The sequence below is a fragment of the Schistocerca gregaria genome, chromosome 2, assembly GCF_023897955.1.
Source record: "Schistocerca gregaria isolate iqSchGreg1 chromosome 2, iqSchGreg1.2, whole genome shotgun sequence".
In the NCBI taxonomy this organism is placed as follows: domain Eukaryota; kingdom Metazoa; phylum Arthropoda; class Insecta; order Orthoptera; family Acrididae; genus Schistocerca; species Schistocerca gregaria.
Window position 1 is genome coordinate 467,161,744 of NC_064921.1, and position 27,046 is coordinate 467,188,789.

Consider the following 27,046-nt stretch of genomic DNA (forward strand, 5'->3'; position numbering starts at 1 on the left):
CCCATGTCCGAGGGAGGACTCGAAACTCCGGCGGGAGGGGAAGTGCAATCCATGACATGGAGCCTCAAATCGTGCGGCCATTCCGAGCGGCGCCTAAGTTAAATCCCCCTCATTATATTCTCGTTGTGATACGTGGACACGAACTGTATCTTTCTTCGAGTAACACAAATATGGCTACAGTAGATTCTGACACTGCATTCTCTGAATTGCATGAAATAATCAGCGTCGTTGTTTGTGTCTACTTATTGATGGCGCACAAAGCCCCATGTATTGTCACGTGAGAGTAATGCAACTTTTATCCGTATCGTATCCCTTGGAGTATTTAAATTTCCCCGTTAGCCTAGCCTAACCGATGTCTCATACGTTTGGGCTGTACTTGCGTGTAAATCGATCAAACGTTGCGTAAGCGGCTACTCCCGCTATTGACCTTGAGTGATCGATTCAACCAACGTAGCGTCCCATCGCTACTCTTATCTTTCTCTGTCGCACAATTCATATTAGGTACCAATTGTAAGACTAGTATCACAATTTCCTTATATCTTTATACTCAGAAAGGTACACAATTTCCATTCCCCTTCTCCTAAATCCAAGCCCTTCTGTCAGATAACGGTCATGCGTCTTATTGCTCTGAGGACGAAGTCGTTCATAACAAGTGAAGTTATTTGTAATCATTTACGCAGAAACTGATTACAGTGTTATGTGACTCTTTTAAATGATTTGTGAGTGTTGATGTCCATCAACTCAAAATTCTCATCTATTAGACATAGCGCTATTCTCATAACTGAATCAACACCCACGGGTGCATGTTCGATTTTTGAGGTTATACTGTGTGTTTGAGTGAGATTATGTTTCTGCACAACATTTCGACAACTGCTTTAGTTGACTTCTTCAGGCTGTGTGAGGATATCTTGAATTCGGGCAGCGGACATCCCTACGACCGCGGTGTGCGACACCATGATATTTTGTCAACTGCCTCATTACCAATAGTTTCTCTTTTCATAAAAAACGATGACCATAACACTAGGACCAAAAACAACTTTTGTAAAGACTTCATGGAATTAAGATTAGTGCAGACATACTTGGGTATTCAATAACCTACCATAGCAAATTAAATTCTAAGCAGATAATGCAGTGGAGATTAAGACTGAATAAATGAACTTTCTGTTTGGTAACTCATTCTATTTCATTACAGAATATCTTCACAGGAACTCTTAAATTTATTTTTTCGGTTAATGTATAATTAGAATTAGCAATGTAAAACACTAATGGTATGTCGTTTCACTGTACTGCGCTTAAATTAAATGTTCAGCCTTGACTTCTTTCCAAGGACCATTCAACACATGAACCGTGGAATTCTAATAACGTAACTGAAGAGAATGGCTGAGTTAGAGGCTTTTAGCTATGTTTATTATTGTTTATTTATTGGGAGGGGTTCATCAGTGTGACTGTTAGACGCAGCGCACGACAATTTCTTTTTCTTGTGGTACCAGTTTCATCGTCTCACAGTAGAACCTACATCCTGAAACACTGTATATAGTTAGTGAAACGTCAAATTCGCTGAAAATCTGAAAAGAATGCTGTTAAGCTGTGTATTTTCTTTGTAGCCGTCAACTTGCTACCAAACGAAACACTGTTTGAAAATTGCTCACCTGTTACAATGATCGACAGTTCTTTGTATGAGATTACTTGCAGTAAGATATGGATTTTACAAGACTGATGATTTTATGTAGCACAGATTATTACGCACATATTTACAAACATCTTGTAGAATTATGTAATGGTGTACATGGAACGATATTATAGTGGAAAACACAATACTCTTATTACGAGGGCGTGGTGAAAAGTAACGCCTCCCAACTTTTGATGTGAAAACTCTTAAATCGTTTAAAGTAAAACAATCGTTATTAACTTTGTACTTCTTTATTCTTCATGTCTACGTATTTGTTTCTCAATATAGTCACCCTGGTGTCGAACAAATTTTTCCCAACGAGAGACCAGTTTGTTGATACCGTCACTGTAGAATGTTTGAATTTGTTGACGGAACGACAGCCTCACCTCTCCATGTACTGCTTCATCACTATCAATTTGAGTACCTCGAAGGTGTTCTTTAAGTTTTGGATGCACACGAAAATCGGATGGGACTGTATGGAGAATCAAAATATTGAAGATGTCGCAGCGTTCCAGTGTGGTCTGGCAGTGTCATGCTCCATGAGCGAACGAACTCTTCGAATTCGAAACTCGTTTACAACACGCTGTACCTAAAGTACCGGCACAGTTAAGTTACACACAGCCATGTTGCACGTTAGAAGTCGGTGCCCTCTAGCGGCAACGAGCTGCAAATGCGAGGGTTGGAACTTAACTAGCGGCAACTATTTATTCTCAACCGATACAAAAGAGTTACATGTTTTCACCTGTTACTGTCCTTCAAAGTAGTCATCAGCGTTGTATAGATCCCGTTGTTAGCTATGTGAAAGACGTATACCGTTAGCAGAGCCTGATCCGTTGATGGTGCGAATGGAGCGGTCTAAAGTTATGTGAATCTCGTGTACGGCTGTGATGGTGTTATCCTAACGCATTACGTCCCTCCACGACAGACCGTCAATGCACAGTATTACTGTTCGTTTTTGGAGCATCACCTGCGACCAGCTTTGCGAAAGAAGCGGCGACACTTTCTACGCAACTCAACCATCATTTTGCATGACAATGCGCGGGCGCATACAGCGCAAGCTGTGGGTGCTCTGTTCGGTCGATGGGACTGAGAAGTACTGTACCATCCACCATACTCCCCAGACTTAAGTCCCTGTGACTTTGATTTGATTCAGAAAATGAAGGAACCACTTCGTGGCATTCGCTTCAAAACTGTTGCAGAGATTCGACAGGCAGTAGACCGCTCCATTCGCACAATCAACAGAAAAGGCTCTGCTAACCGTATACTACGCCTTCCACATCGTTGGCATCGGGTTCTACACAAAGGTGGTGACTACTTTGAAGGACAGTAACAGGGGCAAACATGTAACTCTTTTGTATCGGTTGTGAATAGATAGTTGCCGCTATTTAAGTTCCAATCCTCGTATGTAGGTAAGAAGAATAAAGACGTAGAATTATATAGCGTTCGTTTTATTTAATAGGGTTTAAGAGTTCCATATAAAAAAATCGGAGGCTTTACTCTTCAGCATGCCCTCGCACATAGGTATATTCTTGTACATTTCCAGCTTTTGGAGCTAAACATCTGATCGACGGATCCACGTTAAGTATTGTTCTAGAGGTGTTAAATCATAAAGTTATTCTATACAGCTTAACCTTTTAAATTTTCAATAATTTCTCTTGCTTTGAGGTTTCATTGTTGTTTACGCCTACATAGTTATTTTTCCATTCAGATTCCGTGGGGAATGAGTTTCTTCTCGCCGTGGATCTGGATCTGAGGCCATATGCCCATTTTACTCTACCGTAACGTAAGGGACGGAATGCAATGTTTTCCACATGTATGAGCCCAGTTCAAACTCTGTTCAGTACGTTTTGTTGTTAAACTGAGTGCTAACGTGGCACTGATGTGTAGGTATGGAAACAGCCCAGCATTTCACCAAACAGTTATGAGCGAAGCACCTATAAAGAAAATCTAGGCTACCGAATGTACCATTCGAGTGGTTGTTGTCTCGATCCGAATTTGGCTATTCTCCCTATATGCAGTTATTGTGTTCTGATGGGTCATGCGTAGAGGACAATGCGTAAATTTATCGTTCAACTTCAAGACGACAGGATTTGGCTGTAAGTGATCACTTTGTCGCACTATGACTGTTTAAACAAACAACCTATCAACTGAAGATGCATCTCTATGGGTGCGAAACAGGTAGCGACTTTTTAATAAAAGTATTTTAACAGCTATGCAGAAGATTTTATTCACCATGTGGAATTTTGGCTGTGGTTACCACACCTTTAAAATAATATGTTAAAACCGCGTATCAGACTCGAATCCGAAGCCTCGCCTTTCGTTGGTAATGCGCTTAACGACGGGAGTTGATTGATCGTAATTACCACGTTATGGCTGGGAGCATAAGCTGGTTTATTACTTTCTCTTATAATGTTTACTTCAGTGAGTGCTGGCGTAACCGTTTAAGACCATATCGGTTTCGGGAGTCCGATCGTTATCAGAGGTTCGCAAATATAGCTTGGCTGATAGCAGCTTCAAAGTACGCTAACATTTCATTGAGGCGAGAGGGCTCTGGCCGATGGCTGCGTCTAAACGTTATGGACTATTAATAAAATGGCTGCACAGTAGAAAGCAGCGTAGTGAATAAATAATTTATGTGAGGTATGAGCTCTAATCCGACAGCAAGTTTCAGTTTTATGTTTTATTATTCCATCAATTACTTGTGGCGGGATGGACCTTCGAACAAAGCCACGGCTTTGGCCAGGTCAAACTCGTGTTCCATCGCTAATGTTCCCGACGTTGACATTAAACGGCCGCCATCCTGACGGAACCCCCTTCTGAAAAGATAAGCGTTGCGACTTTACTTGTGCCACAGAAAAGCTCGTCTTTCACATCGAGGAAAGAAAATAGAAAAAAAGGAAGAGGAAGAAGAAGAAGGAGGCGAGGAAGAAGCGGGTGTGTATGTGTGTGTGTAACGGTGCAGGCGACCACAGCTGTGCAGCGTTTCTCCAGAAGGGGAGCGCGGTTCCTGTGTGCAGTGTGGCCTTTTACGGTGCCTCGTTAAAGCGGTAGAGGAAGGGGAAAGGGAGAGAAAGGGGAAGGGGCGTGGCGGGGTGAGCGCAGCTGCAGGGGCAGGGACAGGGCACACAGTCTGGCGACGCAGACCCTCCTGCCTGTAGAGGGCTACGGCCGCTCAACTACGCTCAATAGCAGCAGCCTGCACAGTGACATACACTTACGTAAGCCCCCTCGCTGCCGTAGGACGAGGTGGCCGAGTGGTTAAGGCGTTGGACTGCTAATCCAATGTGCTCTGCACGCGTGGGTTCGAATCCCATCCTCGTCGAACGTTTTTATTCGCTAATGTCTTGCGATTATGCAATGGTGAGTACTTGGCGTTACGTAGGTCATCGGTACGTTGCGATACGCTAACCATTCTGTGACAATCAAATATCCTCACGTAAATAGGTTATAAGTTTGAAGAAATGTCCAAATTAGTGTTATAACAAACATTTGATCTATTTGGCAACACAAAAGTGGCTAAATCTATCCAGCTCTCACAAAGAACTATGCAATTCAAGTGATCTCTCAACATTACAGCAAAACTATTCAGATCAGACTGCCTATCACTCGCTGACGAGTATGTTTATCTTCTTCGAAACTCAGTTGCCATAGAATCATAAGTTACTGTACAGGACGATCCTGGAGCTGTAGATTTTCCCACATTTTTGATATTCATTTCTTGTGGTGGGGAATGGCTGTGTAATGTTGCTTACCTTTACGACCTCCCATTGTTTCCTAGCATTGCGCTTCTCAGTTTCTTTTTTTCGCCTCGGTTCTCGAATCGCTGAATTTCCTCCCAAACATTACGATACGGCACTGGGCGATTAAATACAGTGGTTTTCCAGTTACTAGTTTGAGCCGGACATATTTTCACGTTGTCCTTGTATCGTCTTTGTTGCCTCCTTAGTTCTCTTCAACCAATCGTTAGCTGGGAATGCATAATTTGTTTTGGTAGCTGGGATTCGTGCATTCGAACAATGTGGCTCGTCCAACCGAGCTGATGCTTGATGATCATGGTTTCAAAGCTGGTAGAATTTGTTTCTTCCAGAACACTGATGCTAGTGCGTCAATATTCACCCTTACGATCCCTCTCAGGCATCGCTAAAGTTTCTTTTCCAGGCAATGCATGGGCGTTCTGTAAGAGACATAGACCTCGGTCTTAATGCTGACGTTATGATTATCAAAGGCTCTTACACGAACACCAAAAGCCGTACTGGTACATCTGAGGCGGCGTTGGATTTCAGAATCAATATTTGCATTTGTTGAAAGGTGGTTGCCCAAGGAATGAGAAGTGTTCGGTGTTCTTCAGAACTTTGCCTTGGACTGTGATTGTTGGTTGTATGGTGACAGAGTTAGATGCAAGTTGATGTACGACCTGCGTCTTCTGAATGTTAAGGCTTAGTCCAATACGCGCATATGCTTCATCAAATCCATTTATGGTAGGTTTACTTGTAGATCTTCTTCTCAGTTGACAAGAACGACATTATCATCAGCGTATTGATATTTAATGATGGTTGATGTGGATACTTTAGCCTTCCCTATAATCTACTAATACTGAACAGTCCACCATCAGTCCTACGGTCTATTTCTATGCCCCTTAGCAGTTTCTCGTTGGCAATATGATGCACTAACAAATGGTAAAAACAAAGTGGAAGCTACTATACAACCTTTTGTCACACCCATCGTCATTCCGAAATTCCCTCCAGCGCTACTGTTGACCAGAACCATGCCATTCATGTAATTCTGCAGCAGTCTAATAAAGTTAATGTCCGGCACAGAACATCCTATTTCAGCTAAGATCTTCCACAAGGCTTCTCTCTTGACTGAGCCGAAGACCTTGTCAAGATCTACGGACATCATGTACAAGAGGATGTTGTGGTTCGTTGCACTTCCCCTGTATTTGTGTGGCACAGAAAATCATGTCTGTGGCAGTGCGATTAGGGACAAATCCATACTGTGTTTCAGACAGTCTTCAGCGAAAGGTATCATCCGGTTGGATAGAATTCGAGCAAGTAGTTTTCCAGCAGCAGATAGAAGACATAATCCACGGTAGTTACCATAGTCATTTCTGTCTCCTTTTTTGAAGATCATCAGTACATCTCTGAAATCAGGGGATTGTTTCAGTGCTCCATATTTTGACAATGAACGTTAGTGTATGGTCAACGAAGATTCCTCTACCCTCCTTGAAAAATTCAGCGGCAATTCCATCTGATACGGCCGCTTTGTTATTTTTGAGTTGTTTAATAGCTGTCTCAACTCATTATAGAGAAGGAACTTCGCCAGGATGAGGTTTTGCAGGTGGAAAGCTTGTTTTCACTCCTGTGTCTTTTTTCAAGAGTTCGTAAAAATGGTCCTTCCATTGTGTGTTAATGAAATTTATGTCCTTCAGGAGAGTGGAACCATCCCTAGATTTACGTGGGTTTAGACCTAAACTGTAAACATTTGGAATAGGGTAAATGAAAAATCTGTGTATCACCACGATAACTGCTAGAGATATGATAAACGACGATCAAGTTTTGCTATCAGATTAGAAATTTCTCCCGGGTTGTCAAGACAATGCATTTGGCTAGCATGTCAGTCATCTGACATTTTTTCCTTGCCAGACTCAACCGTAGATACAAGGGTCACTACAAAAGAAATGCACACTATTTTTGTAAAAATACAGTTTACATTCTGCATGTGTGAAAGTTTTACAGTGTGTAGATACATCCTTCCCGCTTGTTTTCAAATTTAGTTCAACCTGTTACCATGAGTGGAGCCGTCACAGCATGTCTTCAAGGTGGCTGCTATACTTGACGTTCGTCAGAAGCAACGTGGTGTCATAGAATTCCTGTTTTGTGAAAACGAGACAGTGGGAAACATCCACAAGAGGTTGAAAAAGTTGTATGGAGATGCTGCTGTCGATCGCAGTACAGTTAGTCGGTGGGCAAGCAGGTTACGTGATGAAAGCGGGCGCGGCAATATTGAGGATTGTCCTCGCAGCGGCAGGCCTCTTACTGCACCCACTCCAGACAATGTGCAGAGCGTTAACGAATTTGTGACTGCTGACAGGCGCATCACAGTGATCGAATTGTCACGCTACGTTGGGATGGGGAAGGAAGTGTTTGCAGAATACTGAAAGTGATGGCGTTAAAAAAGGTTTGTGCCAGGTGGGTTCCCAGGATGTTGACAGTGGCTCACAAAGAAACAAGAAAAACGATATGCAGCGAACTTTTGGATCAGTACAAGAATGGTGGAGATGAATTTCTTGAAAGAATTGTGACAGGTGATGAAACATGGCTCCATCATTTTTCACCAGAGACGAAGAGGCAATTAATGAAGTGGCATCATGTAAATTCACCCAACAAAAAAGTTCAAAACCACACCTTCTGCTGGAAAAGTTATGGCTGTCGGAGTTTTTCGATTCTGAAGAACTCTTGCTTGTGGGCATCATGTCAAGTGGAGCCACCATAAATTCTGATGCATATGTGACGACACTGAAGAAACTTCAAGCTCGGCTGAGCCGTGTTCGACCACATCGGCAAAGGCAGGACGTTTTGCTGTTTCACGACAATGCACGGCCACATGTCAGTCAAAAAACAATGAAGCGATCACAAAACTCGGATGGACAACACTGAAACACCCGCCTTACAGTCCTGACCTGGCTCCATGTGACTATCATCTCTTTCGGAAACTGAAAGACTCTCTTCGTGGAACATGGTTTGAAGATGATGACTCCCTTGTGCACGCTGCCAAACAGTGGCTCCGACAGGTTGGTCCAGAATTTTACCGTGCGGGTACACAGGCGCTGGTTCCAAGATGGCGTAAGAGAGTTGAGAGGGAAGGAAATTATGTGAAGAAATGAAAATATTGTTCCTAAAGGATGTATATACACACTGTAAAACTTTCAAACATGTAGAATAAAAGATGGATTTAAAAAAAAAATAGTATGCATTTCTTTTGGAGTGACTCTCGTACATAGAAGAATTTATCCATTTTCTTATCATTGCGACAGTGAGGTCACAAATCTCATGTATGGGTCATGTATGGACCATAATTGCATGACTGTCTGCGTTTGATTCAAGAACTGAAAACGACGAAGAAGAGTTTCCATTCCAACCAGTAACACCATCACCGGATAGAACATTGGTTGGGAAAATTATCTTCTAAAATTAGAAAGTAAATACACTTCAAATGCAGAATATTTTGACACTACATAAAGGAATTTTATAGACACAGAATAATTGTTTTGTGCAATACTGGACTTCTTTATTGCTAAACTTAAATAATTTGGGAGATGTTTCGACAGTGGCTAATCTATGAACGTTTTTACAACATTGTAGCTTGTTGCATTTAAACATAAAAAAGAGTAAAATATGAAGGCAGAGTGATTATAGCGCTGGACTCATACAGTGTGCTCTACAAGCTTGGGTTCGCATCCCTTCCTCGTCTAATGTTTTTATTCACTGAGATCCTGCGAGAATGCTACTAAGACATGAGTGAAAGATCGAGATGGGACACTCGTCCACAAAAATTAGAAATTTTCTAACAGAACCTGTTCCTGAATCGTACTGGATTATTATCTGGCGCATTTGTCAACAGGTCATCACAAAGCCTACGAAACTGAATGTACAAATGTAGCTTTCCGTGGTTTCAGTGGAACTGTTTCAATATTACTCCACAATACTAAACAGCGTATGTCGGATGTTTTTGTCATGGAATGAGCGGCTGATCCCGGCGGAGGTTCGAGTCGGGCATGGGTGTGTGTGTTTGTCCTTAGGATAATTTAGGTTAAGTAGTGTGTAAGCTTAGGGACTGATGACCTTAGCAGTTAAATCCCATCGGATTTCACACACATTTGAACATTTTTTGATGCTTTTGTTTTTATTCCAGTTTTTTTATTTACTGCTTCTTTTTTAACGCAGGTGGGGAAAAATTTAAGGTTTGGCGATGATATAATTCTGTCAGAGAAGGCAAACAACTTGGAAGATAAGTTGAATGCAATGGATATTGTCTTGAAAAAAGGTGATACACTGTCTGGTGACAATAACGTGACCACCTGTAAAACGCCTGAATAACGAAATTTGCAAGCTCGGACCGCTGTGAGACATGCAGGAAGATGAGGTTCTGGAGGGCTCCAACAGGATGGGGGACAACTCTAATGTTGTTGCCAAGCTGCGTTTCTCGATTCAAGATCCATGGCGAAAACAGCATGATCAAGGTAGTCCTACAGATTTTCGACTGGGTTTAAACCCGAGAACTTTGGTGGCTGGGGACGTACGGCAAATTCATCCTGGTGCTCTATGAACCACGTACGTTTACTGGGAATTGTGTGACAGATTGCATTGTCCCACTGATAGATGCCATCATGCTGAGGAAAAACAGACTGCATATAGGTGTGGACGCGGCCCCCTAGGCTAGATGGATACTTCTGTTGAACCATTGTGTCTTTCAGCATAACGAGATTGTGGTGTGCATACTGTAAGACCTTCAGTACACACACCATCAGATTATTTGACCTGTCGCTCTAACGAAGTAGGCGAGTGTTAGCAATATGTCTCGTGGTCTTATCGTGGCGTGTTTATCTTCTGCCATTAGGTCAGACGATAGAAATGCCACTTGCACGCTTAGAGTAGCAGATTGACGGTGACCAACTTTAAACAGAACTTGATTAATTTTCACGTACATTTATTAAAATAATAAAAAGCATAAACCTTATGTAACTTGATTCTGGATGCTATTTACAACTGACAATCTGAAGTTCCTTTGCTTTTGGTACGTTAATCTTATTCTCACATATCTCTGATACTTGACAAAATCCTGGCTATGTACAGGAATATGGTAATCTTTTTAGGCGCAGACTGAAACTTGACTGTAGACTGGTACAGACAAATGCATACTGGTACAGACAGGTGCAGATAAATGCGAACTCATACAGACTAATGCAGACTGATTAATTGGAGTTTTCTACACTTGTTATAATACCTCGCGCATTCAGGTATCACTGAGCGAGTGTGATCTGTGAGGAGAAAAGGTTCTACGTTAGCAGCAGTCTCATTGGCTGCGTTACATATTAATACGCGGATCGGCGGAAGCAGAGTTTGGTCCGTCTCTAAGGCAGCGCCATCTCGTAGTGCGGAGATGGACGAGCGCTGCGCCTGCGCGGGTATGCTCTAGTGGGAAAGTTGTGTACGGGCTGACTACGCGGAACTATGTACACAATAGAGATCACCCAGCGAATGCCACGAAAACATTCCGCAGACATAATGTTCCCTCCTGTTGCCTGGATCCTTCCGACGATTGTTGCAGGGTGCTTGCTTTCAGACGTTCCACCCCGTATAGAGCATAAAAAGTGAATCATATCGGAAGGCCTCCTGTCGCCACTCAGTGGACGTCCAGTTGCTATACTGGCGTGCAAATTCCAGCCTTCGTCGCCGATGAAAAGCAGTTGGCATCGGTGCAGGAACCAGGCGTCTGCTGCGGAAGTCCATACCAAACAACGTTACCTGAACGGCCGTTAAGGAGACACTGTTGATAGCCCCTTGGTTCATCTGGGCAGTCAGCCATTCGACAATTGCACGTATATTCGCCAGTACGCACCTCTGCAGCTGTCGTTCCCCCCTGTCATCTATGACCCCGTGGTGCCCCGCAGTTGGCTTGGCGCCGATTTTGGATAGCGCTATTTTTCTATGCACGGCATACTTTAACAAGACATTGGACTCGCATTCGGGAGGACCACGGTTCAATCCCGCGTCCGGCCATCCTGGTTTAGGTTTTCCGTGATTTCTCTAAATCGCTCCAGGCAAATGCCGCGATGGTTCCTTCGAAAGGGCACGGCCGACTTCCTTCCCCATCCTTCCCTAATCCGAAGAGACCGATGACCTCGCTGTTTGGTCTCTTCTCCAAACAACCCAACCCAACTTTAACAAGGGCGGCAAGCGAACAGTTTTCAGACTTATCCGTTTTGAAAATGCTTCCATCCTCGGCTCGAAAGCCGATCAAGCCCTTCTGGACATCTGATAAATGGCTCCGTTCCCGCATTACAACAATGATTGCAGTGTTATCCACGTCCTCCTCTTCCTCCTCCACCCCCACCACCCTCTCCGCGACACGCTTCATATACCCTCCTCCCATTGCTGCCATCTACCGTCTATGTGGTGGCAGTTCATTGCACGTTGACGTTGAACACAGACGATGGTCACATTAACTTGATTGGAGTCTGTAAGATGAGTATCAACAAAAGTAAAGCAGTCTAATTAAATTAGGAGATGCTGAGAGAACTAAATCAGGATATGAGACGCTAAAATTATAGAAGAGTTCTGTTAGAGGCTGCAAAATAATTGACGATGGACGATGTAGTGAGGATGTAAAATGCAGACCGGTAACAGCAAGAAAAGCATTTCTAAAATAGAGAAAATTGTTAATATGGAACGTACTCGTAAATTTAAGTTTAGGAAGTATTTTCTGAAAGTATTTGTCTTGAATGTAGCCTTGGACACAAGTGAAATGTCGACAATAAATAGTCCATACGAGAAGAGAATAATAACTTCGGAAATGTGGTGCTACAGAAGAATGCAGAGGATTAAATGGGCAGACACGATAATCAATGAAGAGTTACTAAAAAGAATTGAGAAGAAAAAAAGTACTACAACATGACGGTTTCGTTTTATAGGTCATATACTAAGGCGTCAAGAAATTGCCAATTTTGCAATTTGCGGTAGTGTAGGGAGTGAAAATTGTAGAAGGAGACCAAAGCTTGATCACCCCATAGGCAGGTTAAAGTGCATGTAGGTAGCGATAGCTGCGCACAGTTGAAGAGGCTTGCAAAGGATAGACTACCTTGGAAAGATGCATCAAGCCAGTGTTCGAATTGAAAACGAAGACTTTTTTTCACGATGGTGTGTGAGCACTTTCCACGGTGGAGAATCTGGAGACCCGGCCTGCCAGTGAATGTGCGTGGCAACTGTAGCGGGTTGTACGGTATGCTGGCCGCGGCGCGCAGCCTACGCACCGCACGCAGCTGCGTCTGCTTGCAAACAAGTGGCTGTGTCGCGGCCGCGGCGGTCGCCGCCCACGACTTCCCAGCAAATCGCCGTCGCCTATTGCTTCGTCTCTCTGCGCAACAGCGCCAGCTGCGGCACGTGATGGCTAGCGAAAGCTGACACCGACGTCCCTCAAGGAAGCACTTGTGACACCCCAACAGATTTCAGCGACGCAGCGAGCTATCCACACCGATACCGACATTGTGCGAGAGACCTAATGAGGTCTCTTGCGCATTGTGAACCGAACACCTGTAAACTTTCCACACTCCCTCCCAACGAAATTTCAACAGATTACCTCCTGAATACAATACTGTACATTCCCATACTTAGCTATCATATCAGCTCTTTCCATGCCTCACCATACCAGGGCTCTCCACATTCCTCTCCATCTGTCCCTATCCCTTTCCTCTTCCCACCATAGTCGGGAACGCACCTCATTTCTTCATGTTTTCTATCATCCATCCTCTTATCAATCCTCATCTCCACACTACAACCCACCTGTTTCGTCTGTTTATATACACCAGGACGGTAGTCGGTGGTTATGGTGTACATGTACAGACAAACAAATGATTAAAATATAAGAGCAACTGGATAATTCATTCAATACAAAGAGCTTCACAAACTGAGCTCGTCAATAACGCACTGGTCCACCTGTAGGCCCTGTACAAGCTATTATTTGGCTTGTCCTTGATTCATAGAGTGTTGGATGTCCTCCTGAGGAATAACATGCCAGATTTTGCCCTATTGGCGCGTTAGATCATCAGATTCACGAACTGGTTGGTGGGCTCTTTCCATAATGTTTCACAAGTTCTCAATTGGGAAGAAATCTGTTGACCATACTGGCCAAGGTAGGGTTTGGCAATCATAAAGACAAATGTGGAAACTCTCGCAGTGTGCGGGTGAGCATTTCCTTGCTGAAATATAATCTCAGACTGGCCATAAAGGGCAACAAAATGGGGCGTAGAACATCGTCGACGTACTGCTGTGCTGTAAGGGTACCATATGTGACAACCAAACGGTTACGAAAGGAAGTGGCACTCCAGACGATCAGTCCAGGTTCTCGGGCAGTATGGCAGGCGACAATCAGGTTGTTATTCCATCGCTGTCCGGGACGTCTCCAGACACGTTTTCGGTGACCACTGGGATTCAGTTCGAGGCGGGAATCATCATCGAAGATAATTCTACTCGCAAGTAGATTCCAGGTCAAATGTGTCCAACACCCCTGCAGACCGGCTTGTTAGGATACAGAGATCAATGGTAGTTGACGCAAGGGGCTTCGTGAGCTCAGCCCCCTTTCTGTGAGCCGCATGAAATATCACTTGCACATCAGATCGATGATGATGATACATCAGGGGCGCTGAGTATCTCTCTCATGATTGGCTTTCCTCACGTTCTGTCGTCACTGTCGATCGAACGCTTCCTTCTCGATGCTGTGTTCTGTCATGATTGAGCTATTCCTGCCAGCACCGTCGAAGAGTGGCATTGTTCGTATTCATTGTCGAGCGAATCGCCGATTACTCCAATCGGCTACTATTAAGTTTATATATACGTCCTCTCTCAGAAGCTGACATCTATGTATATTGTTCACGCACCTCTCTGCGAGGTATAGTTACTGTCCATCTGGGTGCACAGAATGAAATTCGCAAAAACTTTATATCCATGTATCGACATGTCTCCTCTTTACTATCCCTGGCAACTACGCGGTGAAACTGCGATGCAGCATCACACATTTGTCCATCGGCCGTTAGGGTTTACAGTTTTGCATTTTTCGTCGATACGTGTGAGAACGTAAATTTGCATAACTCCTTCATGGTGCGTATTTTTTGTCCTAGAGCGTACATAAGTGATTTGACGTACAGGCTGAGCAGTAGTTTACGGCTGTTTGCTGATGAAGCTGCAGTGTACGGGAATGCGTTGTCGTTGAGTCACTGTCTGAAAATACAAGACGACTTTGACTGAATTTCTGTTTGGTGTGATGAATGACAGCTTGCTCTAAATGTAGGAAATGTAAGTTAATGTGAATGAGTAGGAAAAACAACACTGTAACGTTCGACTACAGCATTGTTCGTGTGCTGCTTGATACAGTCAAATCTTTTAAAAATCTAGGCGTAACGTTGCAGAACGATAACAAATGAATGAGCATGTAAGGTTGGCAGTAGATAAGGCGAATGCTCGACATCGATTTATTGGGAGGGTTATAGGAAAGAATAGCTCATCTGTAAGGAGAGGGCGTATAGAACGCTAGTACGACCCAATCTTGAGTACTGCTCGAATGTTTCGGTTCGCGACCGGGTCAGATTTAAGGAAGACTTCGAAACAATTCAGAGGCGTACTGTTAGAATTGTTAACGGTAGATCCGATTAGCACTCTTCTCTTGAGGGAGAACGACGCTTCTCTCGTAAGGCACTATTGCGGGAATTTAGCGAATCGGCATTTGAGGCCGACTGCAGAACAATTCTACTGCCGCCAACGTACATTTCGTGTAAGGACCACGAAGATACGATTAGTGAAATTAGGGCTTGTACGGAGACTTATAGGCAGCCGTTTTTCCTTCGCTCTATTTGCGAGTGGAAGAGCAAAAAAAAAAAAAAAAAGAGAGAGAGAGAGAGAGAGAGAGAGAGAGACTAGTGCGCCGTACCCTCCGCCATGCAGTATACAGTAGCTGGTCGAGTAGTATATGTAGATGTAGATACTGCATAATCTCCAATCCTTCCATTCCTAGATATGTCCCTTCTCGGTGCAGTTGCTTCCAATTTCAGTGAATGTGTAAAACTAGTTTTGATATGACACGCTTTTTGTATTTTATTTTTATCATACGTTTTGTCGAATTTGAAAACGGGAAAAGCCGATAGTACGTGTATTGAAATTCTCCAGAGCTTATTTAATAATTTACAAAAAATCGTTAATATTTCACATTTTTAATTACATTACTTCGTCTTTATCAATTTCTCACCCAACTGACTAAGAGCAGGATGTCTGTTATACATATGACAATCGACTGTTCGTCGGTAGAACGAGGAGGATGAAACGACAATAACAGAAAAACGAAACAATCTACTTCTTGGAGCCTGAAAACGCTAAACGTAACAAACTACGACATTTCTTCCATGATTGCCAGTAACGAAAAGCATTAAGCAACTACTCGGAATAGATCAGGAACGACCAATCTGGGTCCTTCGCTTTCGGTGTGCAGTGAGAAGGACGCAGCATACGCAGTCTTAGGAATTCTGGCGATTGATTAGGAAACAAGCCAAGAAAACGGAGAATAACATGCCGCTACAACGAAGAAGTAACGGTGATGTTATAGTTTTCTATGAATGCTGTTGTTGTATTCAGCTCTCCATGCTAGTCTACCATTTGCAAGCTTCTTCATCTCTACAAAACTACCGCAATACAGATCCATTTCAATCTGCTTGCTGTATTCAAGTCTCGGTTTTCAATGCCCCCGCCCCCCACACACGCACACATACGTAGCCCCCCCCCCTCCCCCCCACACACACACTTTTTTTTCCATTAGCAAATGGACAGTTACTTGATGCGCCTGGGTGTGTCCTATCAACCGATCGCTTCTTTTAGTCAAATTGTGCCATAAAGTCCTTTTTTCCCCAATTCGATTCAGTACCTCCCAATTTGTTATTCGATCTACCTATCCAATTTTAAGCATTCTTCTGCAACAACACATTTCAAAAGCTTCTAAGAGTTTTTTTCTGCGTTGCCTACAGTACTTAATTCGATATAAATACCTTGATAAAAGACTTCCTAACACTTAAAATTATATTGGATGTTAACAAAGTCCTCTTTTTCAGTAAAGCTTTTATTGTTATTGACAGTCTACATTTAATGTCTTTCGTACTTCAACCATCATGAGTTGTTTTGCTGCCCAAATAACAAAACTAGTCTACTTTCTGTAATGAATGGATAAAATACGGCATAAAACTTTCAAATTACTCGAGAATTCCAGCAAAGATAGTTTCAGGATAGATTTTCTCGTAATTCTTTTCAAAAATAAGGGTGGGCCAGAATGGTAGCAGAATGCTACATAAAATAATTATATTGAACTTATCTTATTGATTCATTATAATACTCTGAAGAACCAAAGAAACTGGTACACCTGCCTAATATCGTGTAGGGCACCCGCAAACACACTGAAGTGCCGCAACACGATGTGGCATGGACTCGACTAATGTCTGAAGGAGTGCTACAGGGAACTGACATCATGAATCCCGCCGAGCTGTCCATAAATCCATCAGAGTATGAGGGGATGGAGATCTTTTCTGAACAGCACGTTGCAAGGCATCCTAATGCTCAATAATGTTTATGTCTGGGGTGTCTGGTGGCCAGCGGAAGTGTTTAAAATCAGAAGAGTGCTCCTAGAGCCACTCTGCAGCAATTCTGGACGTGTAGCGTGTCGCATTGTCTTCCTGGAATTGCTGAAGTCCGTCGGAATGCACAATGGACATGAATGGATTCAGGTGATCAGACAGGCTGCTTACGTACGTGTCACCTGTCAAAGTCTTATCTATACATATCAGGATTTCCATATCACTCGAACTGCATACACCCCGCACTATTTCCGAGCCTCCTCCAGCTTGAACAGTCCACTGCTGACAAACAGGTTCCATGGATTCATGGGGTTGTCTCCATACTCCTACACGTCCATCCACTCGATGTAATTTGAAACGAGACTCGTCTGACCGGGCAACATGTTTCCGGTCATCAACAGTCCAATGTCGGTGTTGATGGGTCCAGGTGAGGCGTAAACCTTTTGTGCCGTGCAGTCATCAATGGTACACGAGTGGGCCATCGGCTCCGAAAGCCCATATCGATGATGTTTCATTGAATGGTTCTCACACTTTTTTTAGTTGTTGATGGCCCGGAATTGAAAAATTCTGAAATTTCGGTGAGGGCTGCACTACTGTCACGTTGAACAATTATCTTCAGTCGTCGTTGGTCCCGTTCTTACAGAATCTTTTTCCGGCCGCGGCAATGTCAGAGACTTGATATTTTACCGGACTCCTCGGAGATGCCGTGTTCCATCGCTCCTGCGCTGACTATCTCATTGAAATCTTGATAACTTGTCGTTGTGGCAGCAGCAACCGATCTAACAATTGCGCCAGACACTTGTCTTACATACCAGTTTGCCGGCTGGACTGGCCGAGCGGTTCTAGGCGCTACAGTATGGAACCGCGCGACCGCTAATGTCGCAGGTTCGAATCCTGCCTTGGGGCTGGATGTGTGTGATGTCCTTAGGTTAGTTAGGTTTAAGTAGTTCTAAGTTCTAGGGACTGATGACCTTAGAAGTTAAGTCCCATTGTGCTCAGAGCCATTTTACATACCAGTTTCTTTGGAGCTTGAGTGTATATTTTATTTTAAGTTTTAAAGTGTCGGAACTGCATCTTTCAGTAATTTTTGTTTGTTGTATTCTTGAATACGGTTGCAAACAAGTGAACCAATAAACACTACTCCAAGAACTATGCTGTAATAAAACAGCGAAGACATGTTATTAACTATTTCAGGTAAAAGGTAATTACATAAATATTTTGAGCAGAGGTATGGGAAAAAATGTGGATATGGAAACTGAATAAAAATTGATATCTAAGCTAAAATTGATAATTACTTGTTTTCCTTTCTCCTTCGTCATGCAGTTTAGTAACCACAAAGATTCATTTCCCGATTTGAAATCCAGTCGTCAGACGAGGCTTGGAGTGCATATCGCTCTCGGGCGACTCGTTGGTTCTGCTGACCGGGCGTTTAAGCACACACATCTTCTTTAATACCTCCTGATTGCTGTCGACTCACTTGCTGGCAACCACAGCGTACGTGAGGTTTTACTGACCGTTGCATAAGCGATACTCCGACGTCACGGCGAACTGACGGGCTTTCGACTTCGTAATTTATACTAGTTTCGTTGGTAGGAATGTACTCGACTATTTAAAAGTGCAAACAGGTATCGATATTTATCCATCACATCAGCTCTAACTCTTACCCCACGACCCGGATACCCGCGAATGTTAAAGCCCAGCTCCCGGGACGGGGAGGTGTGACGGCACCGGACCGAATCTGGCCGGCGGATTAAAGGTAAGGATCGATGTGCTGGCCAGCCTGGACGTGGTTTTTAGGCTGTTTCCCGCATCTCACTAGGTGAATATCGGGCTGGTACCCCCAGTGCCACGTTACTTACACGATTTGCAAACATTTAGAAAGTTTCGGTCATTTCCACATAAATAACACTACAATCGGACAGTTGGGGTACATATATTCCGTTCCGGAGGGTAACGAGGTGGCGACAGGACGGGTATGCTGCCACCCATTAAAGCAACCATGTCACATCCGTTGATAACCATGCCGACCCTGCGCCGATGCGGGACAAAGGCAGAAGAAAAAGAAGATATGTGCTCCAGTTCTTCCCTTCCTATCCTATACGACATCAGGACTCCCCACATTCTCCATCACATTTTTCTGTTCCTTTCGTTTCCATATCATGACTACTACTCTATTTCTGTCCCCTACTAGTCACGCGCCCATCTTCCCTCGCTTCCACATTTCAACTCACCTGGTCCGTTTGTTTGTATACACGCGTTAGGACCCTATAGAATCCCTCTAATCCTTCCCGTCCTAAATATACGTCTTCCCAGTGCATGACCTTCCAAATTTAGTAAATGTGTAGCGCTTCTCTTTAAAGATCTTCCATCTTTCTCTGTATATTTTTAAATTTCTTTTATTGTCTAGTTTAGAAACGTGGAAGGTCAACATTTAATTTCTTTGATACTCTCGGAGAAATAATTATTTTAAACTTATTTTGAATATATCAAGTTTTAAATTATATTGTTTCATTTTCATATGTCGTAAACCTATTTGAATAAAGAGCAGGATATTTTCCACACAGACAAGATGACAAGCTAAGATGTAGCTCTACTGCAGAATACTACACTCCTGCCAGACGAAGCAAAGAGGTTTGCATATTCTTGGGGTTTTACAGGCTCTAGTAAACTCTCTGTTGTATGTGGAAGTCTTCCATTTTCTAAATTTCATCCTGTGACAGTTTTACATACCTTAACTAATCACAAACAATTGACGACTGCAAATGGCATGCAGTTAAAACATCTCAGAAATTTGCAGTAAAAAACCACACGATTTGCAGATGCTCGTGTTAAACACTAAATAGGTGAATAATAATATTTTTATTTTTGGCCCTGGATATACATCTAACTGCGTACAGAAACAAGTCCTTCCCTACACAGTTCTAAAGTTAAAAATCCTATGTATTTCTATAAATTCCAGAGACTAAATGTTCTGCTCAGTTGTCGTAACTACTACTCACATGAAATAAAAGTTGTACTGTATATTATTCTTCAAAGCGGTTTTCATTACTATCTCTCCACTAACTTCGAGCTCCTTTATTTATTTTCGAATCAGAAGCATACAAATTTACAGCACCCATACACATCAAGAAATATGTACACACAAATTCTATTTATATTACATGTGTCCAGTACTTTGCAACCTCCAAGGCGCTTGGAGTGGCTTGCAGGAGATCAATCTTCGTGCAAGATGTAGGACACAAAAGGCACTGGAGCACGTGGCTTGTGGTTTGTTCTTGTCCACAATCACAGGACCTATCTTCTGTTATGAAGACCCATCTCTTCAGGTTGTCTCTGGATCGTCCAACTCCTGATGGTAATCTGTTTAAAGATTTCCACACCAGCCAGCTCTCGTTGTGTCCAGGTGGTAGTTCTTCAGCTTCTGGCGTCTGCAGGTGAGGCGTCGACTTCTTCCATAACTCCAGCCTGCCTTCTCTGGTGAAATGGTGAGCTTCTCGGATGTTCTCAGGAAGCTCTTTCGCGATCTCAGCCGTTGCTGTGGTGGATTATGTCCGTGCAGTGGTTGGCACTGTCCTGTTCCACTTTCAGTCTCTCCTTGTTGGCAGCCACTGCCGGAACCAGACTCACAGTCCACGACTGCAGCGCCCGAGACCGCTCGGCTAATCCCGCGCTACTAAAAATGGCTGTCTCACGACACGTGAGTTTCTCGTTCATCTCCCAAAAATCACTGTCAATGTTCTGAAAACACGTTATTAATCGTGGATTTTTCCTGGACATTTCAAAAATATCATTTGTGTCTTTTTTCATCTTATAGACAGTTTCGTTGCCTCAGTAATTTCAAACGCACAATGTTATTTAGCATGTGCTGTAAGTTTTAAATATCCATGGTTTTAAAGAATGCATAAATGTCATCACTGTGATTCGTAGATAAAGATGTGCATTGATCTTCATGTTACGTTATGTTGCACTAGAAAGATACACCTCGTAGCTATCAGGATTAACAAATTTGCTGTAAATAAGCACATAACGCCCTCAAATGAAATTATTTAGCAATAAACATCCTTACTAATGTAACCGTTTATGAAATACGTTACTAACATATCTGTAAAGAGAATTTTTCCATTTTTGTACAAGGAGAAATATGATAATTCTGATAAAATAATCCTTTACTCACAGAAATTTTTCGTATCTTTAATTCCGTTTAACTGTCACCTTCACTAAAGCGAATGCAATTATGTTAGTTGTGTCTCTTGTTTCTAGATCTGTACTTCTCAGATATATCAAAAAGACAGTAAAAGCTGAATATTAGCTCGAAGGAGACTGTCATTAACTCATTTCTAAGTCCATATCATTTTCCTCACTGCTGCGCCGAGTGCAGTTGTAATGAGGCCAAATTGCTTTCTAAATTGTCCATTAAATACGACCAGCTCCCGGCCAATATCTACTCTCCTGATAAAAGCCCTCATTACCTGCCAAAGCTACCTTTCAATAATGGGCGTGACTTATTTTTATTCAATGGACGCACTGCATATTGAGATCGTGATGTAAGGCATGTATCTAACAGCTCGGTATTAGCCAATCAAGGTCGATCATAAGTTATGTAATAACTAGTCGTAAATCCAGGGTAACTCCTGTATATAAAGGTCCGTTTACAGAAATGTAGCAAGTGCTTTACCGGATGGGTAACAAACGTTCCGTGCTGAGACCTAAGTATTATCTTCAAACACTATTCTCAGATAATATGCTTCGGTAAGGGATGTGACTGGTACATGGCATAACTCACTAATATTTAATCGAGGTATCGTTTGGTGACTTATACCCGTGTCGTCAGAGAACACAGACAGGAAAAATGAAGACAAATATATTGTCATACCGTGTACAACAGGATGAAAGAACTATTTGGCACGTTGTGCTAGAGAAAAGATGCGTGTTTCTCTTGGCAGTCACTAAACGATCTAACAAGTATAATTAGGTAAGCATATTTCGACTAATAAAGAAGGAAATCATACATTGTAAAAAGTTCAGAGCCATTACTCCACAAAACACACACACACACACACACACACACACACACACACGCACACACGCACGCACACACAAATAGAGTAACGCAGGAATGAGACATTTGAGACATTTGACTTGTATTCGAGCGGAGTGGGGTACATGCTGCCTTCTAGCCATTCTGATTTAATTTTCCGTAATTTCCCTAAATCACTCGAGGCTTGGTGGAATACCTTCTTTTTTCAAAAAAAGAAAAAAGTCTATGGTAGGTGTAAGACAGTACCTAAGCTTACTCAACATCTGAGGTGCGTTATTACCTGACTCCTTATTTTAAAAAAGAATGTATACTAGAGAACCATCCGCCAGCACGCAGTCACAGATTTCAGTCATAACCAGCGAATTCTTGAAAGAGTAGAAATCATCGAGCAGAAGTAAATAATTTTGGAGAGCCAGTTACAAAGACGTGCAATAACTGCAGATAATTCTGTGTATACTGAAATCGTGTTAGCTCAGTGTTGAATACAGAGCAGCAACAACAAACGGCCCGCTTGTTTATTTGGAAGTGTACAACGACGTATGCTTAACAGGTCAGCGCCACCTTCGGCTGTTCATCAAAGCCTCTTTGCAACTCGATATCCTCCCAAGTGTTGATTTGCCGTAGGACCTATCAACAGTCAATGTATGTTAGTATAAACAGCTTTCTGTGAGTGTAACAGCCCACCGGGAATACAACATTAGCACCGGAAGTTTATCCCCTGAATTGATACTTAAACATTTCACACACTGAAGCACTGGAAATAACTCTCCATCACCGTTGCCGTAGACCACATGATTTACTTTTGCATTGCTAACGACGTATCTTCTCATGAAAAATTGCAAACAAAAATTTCCCTGCAAGAAGTCACAGGATAATCTGCTTCTGCAACAGTACGGAAAAGGGATGAGTCTAGCATCTCAGCCGGCCGGTGTGTCCGTGCGGTTGTAGGCGCTTTAGTCTGGAACCCCGTGACCGCTACGGTCGCAGGTTCGAATCCTGCCTGGGGTTTGGATGTGTGTGATGTCCTTAGGTTAGTTAGGTTTAAGTAGTTCTAAGTTCTAGAGGACTGATGAGCACAGATGTTAAGTCCCATAGTGCTCAGAGGCATTTGAACCATTTTTGAATCTAGCATCTCACATTCAATTTACAATGGGGCGGATTTACTGCCTTGCAATGAAAAAATTGTAATTTAAAAGCTTATGCGAATGTTGACAGCAAACAAATCTAAAAAAAAGTCGCACACATTGGGCAGCAGTGTTATACATGTATAGCTGTGCCGTGTTAGCACAGTAGCTCGGTACTGTCGTACTGTCGCATTTGGATGTTTCACGCACCACAAACACTGCCTTAACACCTACGACTGAATATTAACAATGACTGTGCCCATCCGACGCCATTATGACAGGTTGAACTCTGTTGGGAACACTTTCAGTGAGTTGTCTGGATGTCTATAGACGATTGGCAGCCCTTTCTTCCTCAGGAGCCGAAACTAAAGGAGATGATCTTGTTGGATGCTGATATCTAGGGCGAATCCGACGTTCTAACTCATCTCAAAGGTGTTTCATATACATACATACATACATACATCCATACATACATTAATCCTTGTTCCATAGGTCATGAATACGACATTTGGTAATGATGTGGAACGTGTCACTTTAACGTAAGTTTTCTTTACACAAAATAATTAACTAATTTTTTTTACACTTACTAGTTCATATCCCAGAATTTATGTATTGAGTAGAAGGAGTTGTCATTCAGATATTCTTTTAATTTGCTTTTAAATGTTGGTTGGCCATCTGTCAGACTTACAATACTATGTGGCAAATGACCAAAGATTTTTGTGGCAGCATAATTCACCCCTTTCTGTGTCAAAGTGAGATTTAATCCACAATAGCGAATATCACCCTTTCTTCTAGTGTTGTAGCTATGCACTTCGCTGTTATTTTTGAATTGGGATAGGTTATTAATGACAAATTTCATAAGTGAATATACGTATTGCGAAGGTACTGTGAATATGCCGAGTTCCTTAAATAAGTGTCTGCAGGTGATCTTGGGTGGGCTCCAGCTATTATTCCGATTATACGCTTTTGTTCAATGAATACTTTCTCTCTTAATGACGAATTTCCCCAAAATATGATGCCATATGAAAGCAGTGAATGAAAATAGGTATAGTAGGCTAATTTACTGATATGTTTATCACCAAAAATTTCAATAACCCTAATAGCATAAGTAGCTGAACCTAAGCGTTTCAGCAGATCATCGGTGTGTTTCTTCCAATTCAATTTCTCATCAGTGCGCACACCCAGAAATTTTGAGTATTCTACCTTAGAAACAGACTTCCGTTCATAGTCTATATTTATCAATGGTGTTATGCCATTTACTGTACAGAATTGTATAAACTGTATTTTCTCAAAATTTAATGAGAGTCCGTTTGCAGAGAACCACTTAATACTTTACTGAAAGACATTTTTTGCAATTTCCTCAGCTGATTCTTGCTTCTTGGGTGTAATTACTATACTTGTATCATCAACAAAAAGAACTAACTTTGCATCTTCATGAATATAGAGTGGCAAGTCATTAATATATATTAAGAACAATAAGGGACCCAAGACTGAACCCTGTGAGACACCATTCTTGATACCTCCCGAGTTAGAGAGCTGAGTTCAGGCTGGGACTATGGACAGGCTAGTTCATTTCAGGAAAGTTATTGAACACAGAGCACTGCCTCAAAGATGCTGCTTTATGGCAAGGTGCATTGTCATGCGGGATACAAACATGCATCGTCTCCGAACTGTTTGTCTTCTGTACTCGGTAAACAGTGTCGTAAAATGTCTTCCTGTCCTTCCCCATTCCGTTTTTTCTTAAGCGTAACAAGGGGACACACACTAACCAAGAAAAACACCCCCATACCGTAACACCACGTCTCAGTACTTTAATATTAGCACTACACATGATGGTATTTAGCGTTCTCCAAGGATTCGGCGAACCCAAACCCTTCCGTTGAATTGCCACAGGGTACGTCGAGATTCATCACTCAAAATCACTCGTTTCCTGCCATACACTGCCCAGCGGCGTGTCCCTTAGCTTCGAGTACAGAAATGTGTGGCTCATGAGGAGCCACTTGACTATTGCACTCCATTCTTCATATCATCCGAAGCACTGTTACTGTACTAGCTGGACAGCTGGCAGCACTCTGGCACTCACGAGTGATGCCTTCCGCTGATTTCATGCGATTTCTTATAACTACCCTCCGCAGTCCTCAACAGTTACTGTCCGACAGTATACAAGGTGTGCGTGGTCTCGGTTTAGCTGTGGTTCTTCCTTAAGATTGCCGCCTCACAATCACGTCACCAACAGTCGACGTGGGCAGCTTAAGTAGGGTTGAATTGTCCCTGAAAGGGCCACATTCGAAGTTGATGAGTTCTCCTGGTTGGCCCTCTCTGCTCTTAGTGCTTCCCTGCTAGTAACATCACTTCCCGCCTCCTTTTACACTGACGGGGCCGTCTCTCGTGAAATCTAGCAGTCAGTTCCACATTACGTAGCACTGATCAGATACTTTTAATCAAATAATGTAACTGGTGTTTACATAACTATTCCTGTATGCTCAAATGAGGAATAGAATGTTCTCCACATATGATACGACATACAGTAACCAATTTCTAAAGAACAATGAAACATTTTAAAATAGTAACAGAGCGGAAATCGTTGTAGTGTACAAAAGGAACTAAAAATGATTGTTACATTACGGAAATGCTTGAATACTGCTCAGCAGTGTGGGATCCGCACCGGGTAGGGTTGATAGAAGAGATAGAGAAGATCCAACGGAGAGCAGCGCGCTTCGTTACAGGATCATTTAGTAATTGCGAAAGCGTTACGGAGATGATAGATAAACTCCAGTGGAAGACTCTGCAGGAGAGACGCTCAGTAGCTCGGTACGGGCTTTTGTTGAAGTTTCGAGAACATACCTTCACCGAAGAGTCAAGCAGTATATTGCTCCCTCCTACGTATATCTCGCGAAGAGACCATGAGGATAAAATCAGAGAGATTAGAGCCCACACAGAAGCATACCGACAATCCTTCTTTCCACGTACAATACGAGACTGGAATAGAAGGGAGAACCGATAGAGGTACTCAGGGTACCCTCCGCCACACACCGTCAGGTGGCTTGCGGAGTACGGATGTAGATGTAGATGTAGATGTAGATGTAGAAACGTTATGATTTACACAAATCTACATACCTGTGATGCCTGATAATAAGAATATAATCAGACGTGTTTTGATTTTTTAAACGTTAACCTGTCTTTTGTAAAGTGTACAGATTTGATAGACATTTTTTACAGCGTGTTCGCTTTCGTTTTGGGATCTTCGGCCGTCTTTGGTGAAAGATTTTTCTGACTTTTGCCAGCACGGGTTTCTAGCATTGTCGGAGATTCACTCTCCATTCTGATGGCGGACTGGAATCGAACCGCGCACACTTTTTGTGTCAATGTGTGAAGACCTTTCCGTGATCATTACCACTGTGATTCTCCCCTAATTACCGGCAATGGACGGCTGCTGCAGTACGACAATACAGGATGTTTTTACTTTGGAGCGTTCTCCTTGCTTGTTGAAAATGTTTTCATTTTTGTGAATTTCTATGGTTTCTTCCGACAAGCGGGAGTGTCAGTCCCTCTCGAAACAAAGGCCATAGCCCACATTTCTTCTTCCAGCGAGTCACTTCGCCGGGTTTTAGATTTCGTGATTTTTTTTACACAACTGTTGAGGTACCCGCTGCTCCTAAGAACGCACCCCCGATGTTACATGTCGCGTCCCAGCTGCTGCCGCTCACACATTTGTCCATCGCTCATTACAAGGGTGTTAATCATTCCTCTGTTCTGGCTCGGGTGATGATTTGCAGGTTCACACAAGCATAGGTCTGTGTGTGTTGGGTTTCTCACCATTACTCGTAATTAGC

The 27,046-nt window shown here is 42.7% G+C and overlaps 1 protein-coding gene and 1 non-coding gene across 3 annotated transcripts in view; both read left to right on the forward strand.

Annotated features, from left to right (window-relative positions):
- The window catches only part of LOC126326193 (myosin-7B), a 269,934-nt gene that overhangs the window by 94,776 nt on the left and 148,112 nt on the right, over positions 1-27,046 (forward strand). The gene's annotated exons all lie outside the window — the stretch shown is intronic.
- Trnas-gcu (transfer RNA serine (anticodon GCU)) lies at positions 4,910-4,991 on the forward strand. Its single transcript has one exon. It is a non-coding gene; the product is annotated as a tRNA-Ser (tRNA).